We start from the raw sequence: 11,260 nt of genomic DNA on the forward strand, positions 1-11,260 counted from the left end.
GCAAAATTTGTTTTTAAAGGTATTAATTGTTCATGAAAAATAATGAAGTTGTCACATTAATTATAGACTAAATATTATCTTCATACTGTTGAAAGTGGCTCAATGAGTCAAGTATCTTTTTAAATTAAGATTGTTTACAAAGCGGGTGGTGGGGTGGGGGGTTAAAAACGTTCAAACACTGTAACAAGGAACAAAATTATGACGGAAAGTTGAATGCGGATGTCGGGAGCAGAATCCTTATATAATACGGTGGATAGATTGTAATTTAATATATAATGACCCGTCCACCATTCAGCTTAAGAAAAAGCTATTTGGAACCCATTGAGTGTGTTTATATTTTAGGGATTTATTGCAGAAAGCAACACATGGAATCTGCTTTTTTCCTTATTTTCTTACAAATCAGACATTGAGAGGCTAATGAGAGGCTTTCATGATTGGTTGAAGTGGGCATAAGCAAAGATGTTCAATTAAATGTTGGTGCCGACTGAGAGCCGTTTTTGGAAATTATTAGCAATGCACGTGTAATGATTTTGAATGCACAAAGTTTGTCCGGTCCCACCAAGAAATTTGAAGAGGGAGGGGCGGGCATGGCTATACAGTATTGGAATTCTGAGGAGGCTGTTTATAATTAGTTATTTACTGATTTCTCCAAAACTAATGGATACAATTGGAAAAAAAAAAAAAAAAAAAGTTAATGAGTGAAAAATGGGCCATCCCACTCGAACGATCCCATTAACTCATTCACTCCCAGCCATTTTTAAAGAGGAATCCCGTTCGCTCCCGGCTGTTTTACTGGATTTTGGCTGATTTTGCCAGACCGACGGAATATTGTCTTCTATTGCTATAAAAACATGGAAGCTACCAAAAGAAAGATTAAAGTCTCTTCTTTCATCAGGAAAAAAAAAGTATGTTTCTATCTGTTTCCGTTTTGCAGCAATTAGCATTAGAAGAAGGCTAAGTTTCATCAGTTTTCACAAATTTATTTAAAATTGGAAGTAATTGAGCTTTTTTTTACATGGCCCTGGTTGCTCTCCTTTGCTCTGCTGCCACCTGCAGGCCGTTTGTGTAATAACTACCATTTCTTCAACCGTTCTTTGCAGTTGAGAGGTCTTTTGTATGCGCTAGTATAAAATACATAAAAAACGTAATAATACGTCTTTGGGAGCAAATGAGTTAAGATGCCCATCTTTGACGTAGATGGATGCAGCCATAACAATATTATGACTTATTAACCCTTTCATATTAACAACACACATGTATTCGGTGTGAAATACATCGCACGTCATTCAACTTTCCTCACGTTCATCTTAAAGGAAATGCTGCAAATTGTCAGAATCAAACAGCCGGAAACATACAATGAAACATTCCCTCAACCGCAACATTCTATTATGGGAGTAAAAGCAGTTCCTTTCGAATCATCTCATGGCCGAGCCGTCTGCCCGCTTCAGTTCTTCACTTCATCCTTTATTCTCATTGTTGCGTGTCTATTATACAGCTGTGCATGACTGATTGCGTGAGGCTTAGGAGGCGGAGGTGACAACACACCACCAGTTTAGGCCTATTGATCCAAGCATTCCATCCCAGCTGGTCCTGACGGGAAATAACATAATGGGATGGGGGATGTGTGCGGATATGAAAGCAGTGACCTCAACAGCTCACTTGAATTCCCTATCACGCTTTGGCTGTTTAATGGCAGAACTCCATCACGGTGCTGGATGCTCATTCTCGCTTGTATTGTGCTGTCACATGTATCACATGGGCTCTTCTAAACTCATTTATTTCTCAATCAGTACGGATGAGTAACTTGTTCAATTTCACAAGATGGTGAAAAAAAAAACAGGCTCTCGCTCTCTAAGTTGATCGATGAAGGGATGCATCTTATTTTACAGCGCCTCAATAACACTTTGTCCGGCTGATGTTTATGATAAAACTTCACTCACATGGTAGGAAATCTACAATGTCTCACAGTAGAACCTTTGAAGTTGAGATTGTACAATATGGCCATTGTAGGGGGCAATACACTGCACAAATGAAAATGGACAAATGATTAAACCGCCCTCTTCGATGACTTTAGGCCAGACCTCCGTTTAGTGAGTAAGAGAAGGATCTGCATGCTTTGCTTTTTCTTTAGCATTTTGCGATAACAAGATTCTCTACGTTATTTATTTATTTATTTAAAACACTTTTCCCACACTTGTTTAACAATTAGAAAAGGAATTTCTGGGTTTTATTATTTTCAGTGTGACTGTTAAGAATGTTACTTTTAAGGTTTTATGATGACCCTGGGCTAGATTTTGTTTATATCATTTATTGCACATCTCCTAATGCTTTATCATTATTTTTATTTGATTACTTGTAGGGGTGTGAATTGCCTAGTACCTGACGATTCGATTCGTATCACGATTCACAGGTCACGATTCGATTCGATACCGATTAATCCCGATACGAATTTATAAGTCGATTGTTGAGATTTTTTTTCATTCAAATTTAGAAAATACTAATCAGTAAGCTTGTAGAGTGTAAGATTTATATGAAAATGTATTATTTATTTATCTGAAATTTCAGTCTTATAGAGGTTGTAATCTGTTTCATGTTTGAACAGCATTAAAATAAAATATTAAGGCTTAATGTTCCGTTCATATAACATTCTTCCATGCTCAAGGTGTGAATCCTAAAAAAAATAAAAAATAAAAAAAATAAAAAAAATCGATTCTGCCGATTATTGAATCGATTCGAGAATCGCGCGATGTAGTATCGCGATATATCGCCGAATCGATTTTTTTTTTTTTTTAACACCCCTAATTACTTGTATTTCCATTAATAGCAGTATTTGTCCTCCCTGGTTGACTGTGAGAAATTGTGTTCCACTGCTTTATTGTGAAGAATGTAGGGTCCATTTTGAACACTTAAGTGATTATATACACTTCCTTACCCAATTTTTATTTTATTTTTTTTTACACAGAGTCAGTGATAAAAGCTAGTCTGTATATAAACCTCAGCCAGTGCCACTCACGCCATGTGATGTCTGTCTGTCTAGTTAACACCTGACCTCCACTGACCACCTCTTCCTCCTCCCTCTCCTCCTCTTCTCATTGGGAGGAGCTGCACATCACAAGACCACAGATGACTTTGCATCACATTTTGGTCTCATTTTGGCCGCGATTTTGGTCTACTTTTCTTGCTAACACGCTAACTGTAGAGCAGGGGTGTCCAAACTTTTTCATTTGAGGGCCACATACAGAAAATCAGAAGGACGCAAGGGCCACATAATGTTATGAAGAGAAATTGTGTTTAGTCCTAAAAATTGTATAAATAATTTATTTGTGCTTTTGCATATTTAGAAAAATGACACAGTATATAAACCAATGTATTTGTAATATGGCAGTAGGGTTATTATAGTTTGGGAATTTTTCATTTTAGTTAGTTTTTATTAGTTTTCAGGGTGGTTCTGTTAGTTTGTATTAGTTTAGTTCTTTAAAACATGCTTAGCTTTAGTTTAGTTTGTTAGTTTCAGTATTAGTATTAGTTTTTAAAAAAAACAAAAAAAAACAAAAACAAATGTGTATTACTTGTGCGCAATATTTAAAAAACACGGGTGCAACGTCATCTGAAGGTGCTTTTCTATTGGCTGCTGCTAGATGACGTCACTTCTGTGTGACATACTTTCAAACGTCATTATTCCGGTTTATATCAAAATAAATCTATTAAAAATCACATTTAAATTCATCCCCAAAGGATCATGCATTAAATTAATTGCCAAAGACTAAAACGAAGGACATGTTTGCTATAATTGTTGTTAGTTTTGTAAACATCAAATGTAGTTTCAGTTAGTTTTCGTTTTTTTAAAAGCATTTTCGCTTTTATTTTATTTCAGTAACAATATTGTTTTTTGAATTTTATTTTTAGTTTTTTCATTAGTTTTAGTCAACTAAAATAACCTTTACGAGCGCCTGTGTTTTTCGATACTCCCTTCTTACTTGACCATCTCCAAACATTTTTGTTTTTGTTAATTTATTTAACTGAGTCAAACGCCATTTTTAGCATATGCCGCGGGCCACCGAAAAATGGACGGCGGGCCGCAAATGGCCGCCGGGCCGTAGTTTGGACACCACTGCTGTAGAGCTACTAAAGTGGCTTTTTATGCCAGCGCAGCCCACCCGAGGATGGTTTTAAGACCAAGAGAGTTGTGCACATGTAGGCCGGATTCCACTCTTATTACAGTATCTGGGTCAGGCTAAGACTAGGAGACCTATGCCAAGATTGAGAGAGAGAGAAAAAAAAAAATCACATATATGTCAAAACAGATTTGGGATATGTTCTACATGTTCAACTAAAATTCCTCTCAAATGCAACAATATAAACCTTTATTGGTATTAAATATTCTAATCATGCATAAACTAAGCAATTTGTGTTCAAAGTAATTAGTTTGGCAAATATGTGATTTTTTTTTTGCGCACCATAATGTATGCAGTCTCACCTACATTCAGTGAATGAAAATTCTTTAAAGAACAGCTATCTGATATACACTTAAAATTTACAGGAACCTCTAATGCCTGGTCCCATTTGGATAGTTGTATTCCCACACCTTACAACACAATGGATTTAATTTCAGGAAAACTCCTTTGCTGCATGTTTTATAGGTGAAACTATGAAGTCAAAACGAGGTAATTGGAGTTTCCCAACTGATAAAAGGAACATAATTTGTGTCTCTTGTCTTAGCATGTCACATTTTTGAGGTTGCACTCAGGGTGGAGTAAGTTTGGGATGTTGTACATATTGCAAAACTAGCTCATGGGTTTTTTATGAAGTAGGGGGAAGTAAGGGCAGGAGGCTTAAAGGGCCAGTGAACAGTCTATCGACTGTGTCGTCAGCTAACACACCAGGTGTTGAATCTAACTCTTTAGTATTTGATAGGAAATCTGTTGTTAATGTACTGACCAAGAAAAAAAAATCCACCTGATGCAGTTGTGGATTAGTGGTTTCTCACATTCATTTTTCTGACCTGTTTCCCCCCCAACTGACAAACTCATGCAGCTCAGCCCTCATGTAGTATGTGGTGAGATCACTGCCTGAAGTGTCAGCTTTCAGTGTAGGGGAACTCTGGGGAAAAAAACCCCAAAAACATCCATACTTGTTCTTTATCATATTTGACTAACTTAAAGTGTATATTTGTATATTTGAATTGCAAGTTTGCCATGATCTGGGATTGGAAACCAATAAAATAATACGGTAATTAAAATGAGTCACTCTTTACTGGTTACATTCTATCAAGACATTTATAAAAAATGTTAAGACGTGACTAGATGCAAGGCTTTTTTTCTTCCTGCAATGAAACAAGAAACCTCTTTCCTGCTCTTGCTTTGTTATCCAGCGAGCGAGTGGCAGCACTTAAATAAGCCGCACCTGTGCAATCATGACAATACGTCAGTGTGATCCGGGAAAAATGAAAAGCATTTCCTGTTCAAGTGGAAAGTCTGAGCTAAATTGTACAAAATTACCTCCTTACCCAGCACATGTACGTCGACAACAGTTTCTTTGCCATGATTGCATAATAGATTTACAATTAAAATACAATTTGTTGAACTCTGTCTTCTCAAACTGATCTGAGGTTTGCGATTCAAATCTGGCATCTGGCCTTTGTTTGTTGTTTGTTTGTTTGTTTGGGTTTTTTTTGTGCCTCTAAGTTATCCATAGCTGCAAATGTCAATTTGTGAATGTTATTTTGTCTGTAGGTGACCTGCAATTGGCTGGCAACCAGTCCAGGATGTACCAATGTTGCGCTGCGCTGACTGCCACTCAGATTCAGCTAAATGGTACACAAAATGGATAGATGGATATTAGAAATACTGTAGTGTGTCTTTGTTAATCTTCAACAGCATTAAACAGCAACAGGCAGTTTAATCAAATGGTCTTCCATTAAAAGGCAGGGGGTACAATTAACATCTGTTAACACCGCGTGCTAACAGAAGAGCTTTGCTGTCAACCAAACATATCCAGATTTCACATTGTGTAAGTAAATCTTTGACTTAACTGAAATTAGGTCATCATTAGCAAGCCTCCATGGGGCCCAAAGCAAAATTTGCTTTTGGGGCCCCCTATCACTGTCATTAATAATGATTTTTGGTCATTCAAACACCTATATTTCATGTTCTACTCTTTTATTATGAATACCCTTGTAAAGCTATTTGTGAGACTTGTTGTAGTTAGATTACAACCCACAATGATTAGGGCCATCAAAGTAGACAACTGGTTTGCAAACTTGCAGGAAAATCTTTGAAGTACTGCAATATTTGGCAAATTCAGCAAATCCCTCTAATGGCCAAATTACACGTGCTAGCCAGAACCTGGGATTTTAAGACGGCCAACTGTTAATGCACTTTGGCATTGCAAATGTGAAGGATAATTGATTGATGTGAATTAATTTGAACAGAATGTTCTCTGTGAAAGGCTCCTTTTGTCACTATCCTGCAAGGATGGAGGGCTCAGAGAAAGTGGGCGTGTGTTTAGTCTGCATCGGCGTTGCGGGGGTGGGTCCGCACCTAATGATGTCATAAAGTGATTATATATATATATCTCTTTAATCTGAAATGTTAGCAAATTTACAACACGATCAGCCTGGGACTGATTTACACACTATACATACATACATACATACATACATACATACATACATACATACATATATATATATATATATATATATATATATATATATATATATATATATATATATATATATATATATATATATAATGTATTTATGTATTTATGTATGTATTTATTTATTTATTTATTATTTCGGTTCTCCAGGTCACTCTTGTAAAGATTTGGAGATTTGTAATCTCAATTAGTTTCTTACCTGGTTAAATAAAGGACTGGAAAAAAAAATTGTTGATCTCATTTGAATGATTGTTGTACTGCTGTGCTTGACTGGCGAACAGTCGAGGGTACAGTATATCCCACCTCTCAGCCAAAGTCAGCTGAAATAGTCTCCAGCTCACCTGCAACCCTAATGAGGACAAGTGATGTGTGGTTCTGTGACTGCATCTGTGTATGGAGCTGACACAAATATCACTTCATGTGTACACTCCCTGCAGTGGAAACACAAACCAAATCGGGGTTTATTGTTCTGCTGTATGCTGTGGCAAGCTGGACTAAAGCGTACCACTTGGTGGAAATGTGTCTCAAAGAACCCTCATTCAAACCCCAAGTACTTCCAAACAGTGCATTTCCCTCACGAAATGAGAGCGGCGTAAAGCAGCCAAAGCAGGCCTCTCTCACCCATTTTGATTAGCATGAATCAGCTTAAGATGTCAAGCCAACCACCCGTGGCCACCAGGAAACACACCCTCACACCTCCCCCTCCCCTTCTCTCCTGGATTGTTGCTGAATCCCTGCTGTGCATTTTGTTTTGCTTGAACGGAGGCTCCATTTCATCTCATGTTGTGAGAGGAGGGCGGTAGGAGACTTCTCATGGCTGTCTTTCTGCTTGTTTTCCTCCGACGAGCCCGCCAGTCTTCTTAAGAAGTCATTAGAAATCCACCATGGGAAATCAAGTCCCTCCAATCCCGAACCGACTTTAGCTACAGTAAAAGCGGGCCTCTCCCTTCTCCCTAACTTCAAACCGAGCTGCTCGACAGCCAAAAGCAATTAGGCCCACGAGGGAGGTCATGGATGACTCTAGGTCCTGCAAGGTGGGGCCCAAAAAAAACTGAAAGTCAATTAAAATTGGTGGTGGTTGGGGGGGTTGCGCTACGATCGCTCCACAGATTTCAAAGGGAGCACACGGGATTGTTCCAACCATCTGGAACGTTGCAGAATAACAAGGCTAAAAATCCCGACGGGTTTTCACGAACATCTTGTCTCATCCCTTTGGGAAGCGGCTAAAAGATCGTTTGTAGGTCACACTTTAGAGCCTACCTAGAGGAAACTGAAAATATTGTGTATAACACTCATCCTGTCCAAATTCTTGCAGCTGCAAAATAATTCAAAATCCCCTTAGGCCACAAATAAGAAATGTGTGTGATTACTGACTTAATATGTTGTCATGCTCCAGAAACTCCACCGGTTTTTCCCAGCAGTAATGTGGGGTCAGCACAGTCTATGCTCGTCTCATAGGGAACATTCTGCAAACTGACGCCAAAATTATTTTAAGTGGTCGTATAAATACAAAATTAATTATTTGTACGTGTACAAATAGATCTCGGGAATGCCTGCCTGCCTAAATGACACAACAAAGTAACTATTTTGTGAGTTGCATATATTTCAAAGATGTGTCTGTCAACAAGCCATTCTGAATTTTGCTAAATTGTTATGTAACAGTGTTGCTGAATAGTATGAATACTGACCTCCTTAGCAGCTAGGGTCGGCAAAAATCTGCCTTTTCAAGTGGAAAATAGACACAAAGATTAGCATTAGCTAACAGCATTAACAGCCTTTGATTCTGATAACCAGCACTCAGATTTTTGACTCATGTGTGCCTCTAGTTGGCAGGTGTAATTTGATGGCTTGTTGAAGAAGCCATGAGAGAAATACAAGTTATGCTTTTTTGGGGGGGGGGGGGGGGGGTTGTTTTTTAAATTACCTTATTTTATTAGAACACATACCAGCTAATGTAACTGTAAATGTAATAAGTGTGCTGTCATTCTTTATTCTTTAACCAATGAATGTCAGAAACGTTTTATTTAGTAGACACCTGGGGGGGAGTCTTAAATTTCGAGAAAAACAAAAAACAAAAACAACTTTAACTGCCATAAAGTTGGCATTTAATTATATTTTTGTGACTATGTATATTTTTGCTATTTTGTATTGTATAAAAAAATGTAGTGTACTAAAGGGTTGTTAGGAACCAATCGTACAATTTGTGTGCAGACAGGACGGCTTTGGATAGGTGCACATCCGGTCTTGTGCGCGATTTTCAGCATTACGTTACGCAGAAGAAAGAGGACAGCGACGTTGTTGGAGGTGCATGGACATTTTCGTTTGTTGTTTATTTGTGCCGGTGTCGGTACCATATGTGTTCGGCCTGCCAGATCCATTCGGGGGCCTTCGCGTCTGGTCGGCGCTTGCTGATGACGTCAGTACAGCAAGCGAGCAGTGTCAAATGTGTTCACGTTGGTTTGGTTTCCGAATTTTGCGGTTCACGTATCACAGTACATCACAAAAACAGTCGTAATGATTATAGGAACACATTAGCACGTCAACTGACAATATTTCGTCCCATCGCAGTTTTACTTTTTTGCATTTATGTGCTATTTTACCTCCATTTTTTATATTTATTTTATCTAATGTATTTTTTCAATCTATGTCATTATTTAGTCAATCTTAAAGTATCCTGCTTTTATACTTACGTTTATTTACGTTTTGCAATCTCAGCCCATACATTTTGTTATTTAAATGACATCTTTAATATTTTCTTGCCAATGTCACCTCAGAGGTGACACTGCACTATGAGTTGCGGAGGGTCGTGCGTATTGCAGAAAATAATTACCATGATGATGATAATAAAATGATGGAATTATTGCCTGAGATGTGACATTTCCTCACCAATATGTTCTGTACCCAGCCTCAGGTTATTAGGTAACTACGAATTTATTTGTAACCTTCATGTGTGTGCATGTGTGTCTCATGGACTATTGATATAAATATTAATCAAAGGTAATGGCCTACTACCGTAAAGTCGAAACTCATAAGTTAACTTCATCAACTACAGTAGCACATTTTACTTTTTCTTTAAAGATGTCAAATGCATTAACAAATCAATGAATGACACATGAATGAATGAATGAATGAATGAATGAATGGATGAATGAATGAATGAATGAATGAATGCACAACTTTTCTTTATATGTTCAGTATTTTTTTCCTTCCACAAAACAACAACAACAAACAAGTCTGAAAGGGTTTCACGGCAAACCTTTAATCCTAGACAAGGGAAGACGAGAGATCAATACATTAGAATAGCCACGGTGAGATGTAATTGATTGATGATGATTGATGAATGATTTTGACGCGTTACGAATCCTTGCCTTTTGGGTCGCCGAACAGTTATATCCAGTAGTGCGGCTGTGATAAGTCCCATTAGATAAATAATAATAAATTTCTTCGTAAAAAGCGTCAATGTTTTCCCTCCAACGACTGGAAAGTTGCCTCACCAATCACAATTGTCGACATCTCAGCCAATCCTGTAGCGTAAAACGTCTCAGCCAATCCTGTAGCGTAACGTCATCTGTAGGCGAAGGACCCCGAATGGATCTGGCAGGCCGAACACATATGGTACCGACACCGGATGTCGCCATTTTTGGACTCACTCTTTTCTGTTTGGATACGTGCGGCGAGGTGATTATTTACTTTGTTGTACATTCATTGTTAATTGTGTGTGTGTATAGATTTTTTTCCACATTGTTTATTGTATTTAAATAGTTCGACGGTGGAATTGAGGAAGTCGAAAGACATTAAAGCCATCAGTGACAGAGACCTACGGTGTCGTGTGCTGTATCTTGGGAAGGAAGGAGTGAAAAAAATAAACAATACATCTTCAATACGGACCACTCGACACAATACTAGGTATACGTTTATTATGAACTTGTGTCATTTTTCTTACAGTGCTTGTAATACTTTTTTAGTATAAGTTTTTATACATTTTGAAGAAAGTAAATTTCCCTCACTTTGCTCTGAGGATTACATTATTATGCTCATTGCTGGGCAGTTTCAAGTTTCCCAATACTGCAGTTCAAAAGTATGGTGATGCTTGACCCAACTTGTGAAGCACTAAAAGCCTCTAAAAGCACAACTTCACATTTAAATATTGATAGATTAATTTTAAGAAGTGGACTTCAATCTTGCGTCCTTTACCTCCTGTCGCTTTCTGGTCTCAGGCTGTCACTCACGCCGGCGTGCTTGAAAAAATGTGAGGAAATGCAATATTGGGTTGGATCAGTCTTGCTCAACATCCTGGATGTTCTCTCCCTAAAAATAAATCTGATTAAGCACCTTGTCATCAACTGAGAGTTTCACTGCATCTCTCCTGTATTCTCTTATTCATTATTAGAGTGTATTTTACTGGAAAAAAAAGTATAGTTACAAATAATATATATACAATTGAACAACTGTTTGGAAAAAAAAACCTGAAACTGAAACAGTAATGAAATTTAATGAAACAGCCATCCATCTGTAACACTCGTCCTCATCAGGGTCACAGATGAGCTTAAGCATATCGCAAGGCTGACTTTGCATGTGGGGCAGAGTACACATTTGACTG

General features: G+C 37.8%; 1 long non-coding RNA gene across 1 annotated transcript; it reads left to right on the forward strand.

Annotated features, from left to right (window-relative positions):
* Positions 1 to 10,284: 10,284 nt before the first annotated feature.
* Positions 10,285 to 11,003, forward strand: LOC144014927 (uncharacterized). The gene is made up of 3 exons (XR_013282647.1): positions 10,285 to 10,338; positions 10,423 to 10,566; positions 10,878 to 11,003. It is a non-coding gene; the product is annotated as an uncharacterized LOC144014927 (long non-coding RNA).
* The last annotated feature ends 257 nt before the right edge of the window (positions 11,004 to 11,260 follow it).

Source organism: Festucalex cinctus, chromosome 2 (assembly GCF_051991245.1).
Source record: "Festucalex cinctus isolate MCC-2025b chromosome 2, RoL_Fcin_1.0, whole genome shotgun sequence".
NCBI classification, from domain to species: domain Eukaryota; kingdom Metazoa; phylum Chordata; class Actinopteri; order Syngnathiformes; family Syngnathidae; genus Festucalex; species Festucalex cinctus.